Source organism: Peromyscus eremicus, unplaced genomic scaffold, assembly GCF_949786415.1.
Source record: "Peromyscus eremicus unplaced genomic scaffold, PerEre_H2_v1 PerEre#2#unplaced_113, whole genome shotgun sequence".
NCBI lineage: Eukaryota > Metazoa > Chordata > Mammalia > Rodentia > Cricetidae > Peromyscus > Peromyscus eremicus.
The window spans coordinates 297,669-298,933 of record NW_026734352.1 but is presented as its reverse complement, the minus strand read 5'-3'; the positions used below and the strand labels follow the sequence as shown (position 1 = coordinate 298,933).

The 1,265-nt window shown below is 48.9% G+C and overlaps 1 pseudogene; it reads right to left on the bottom strand.

The window, feature by feature from the left end:
* Positions 1 to 236: 236 nt before the first annotated feature.
* LOC131901586 (gap junction gamma-3 protein-like) lies at positions 237 to 1,011 on the bottom strand (annotated as a pseudogene).
* Between the last annotated feature and the right edge of the window lie 254 nt (positions 1,012 to 1,265).

Here is a 1,265-nt window from a genome sequence, read left to right as displayed (position 1 = left end):
CACACACACACACACACACATACACACACACACACACACACACACACGCAATTTAAAATTAAAAGTAAATCTTTTTTTAGAGTGCATCTGCTTTGAGAGTGGTTATCTAGTTTGTAACATGGGGAGCTGTACGCCCCAGAGGATAAGGGACCTACCCTGGGTGAAGGTCGCCAACACAGAGACATCAGAGGCAGGGACAGATGACTGTCAGTATCAGTAGGGTCCTCACCTGCTTCTCAAAATGGCTCTTTTGTCTCCACCACCGACAAGTCATCAGCTGGGTCCTTGCATCTTACGGAGCTCTTTGAGGTTCGCAAGTTCTTTAAAAAGGAAAGTTTGTGCTTGTACATCCTCCAAAACCTCCCTAAACCCAAAAGCATAAGCTCCAAGGAAGTGAACAAGAGACAGGCCCCACTGATTCCAAACATGGTATTGAGGAGAATGGTCTTCTCCGAGGGGTGGGACTGGAAACAGGTTGTGCTGCCGATGCAAGGATCCTCACGACATATAAAAGTGCTGGGCATCTTGAAGCCATACAGGTGGTACTGAACTCCCAAGGCTGCTCCCTCAAGGACCAGCCTCGCCCCAAGCTGTGCCACATAGGCCCAGAGAAGCTTGAGGCTTCCAGCCCGAGACACCCTTGCTATGGTCCCCCTTGCAAATCCGTGTCTCTTGTTCCTTATTTTCTTTTTCTGGTTCCTCCCAGTATCCAATCACATGATACAGAGTGAAACCCATGTAAACGACACTGGGTACAGCCATCAGGATGACTTGGAAGGCCCAGAAGCGCAATGGAGAAAGGGGGCGGAAGATGTCATAGCAAGTGGTCTTGCAGCCTGGCTGCCCTAAATGACACATGAATTCGTTCTCTTCATCACCGAAGACCCCAGGTCCACTGGAAACCAGAAGCAGGAGGCGGAATCCCATGAGCACCGGAAGTAGGAAGCGCCCCACGGGGGTGGAATGCTGGCTCTCCTTAGCCAACAGCTGCCTCAGGAACTTGCCACACATTCTGCCACTGAGCAGAGAACAATTATCAGTGAAGGTGTCCCACTCACTGCCCTTTAGAGGAGGCTTCAGCCTGTTTTGTTCACCTACTAACCCAAGGATCTGCAAAGCAAGATCTGCTCCTCTCAAAGTTGATCAAACACCATATAGTCTGTTTTGCATGCCTATAAGACAATACCTGAGGTAAGTGCTTTTATAAACATAAAAAAGGTTAGTTAGCTCACAGTTGTGGAGGTTTGAACTCCAAATAGCATAGC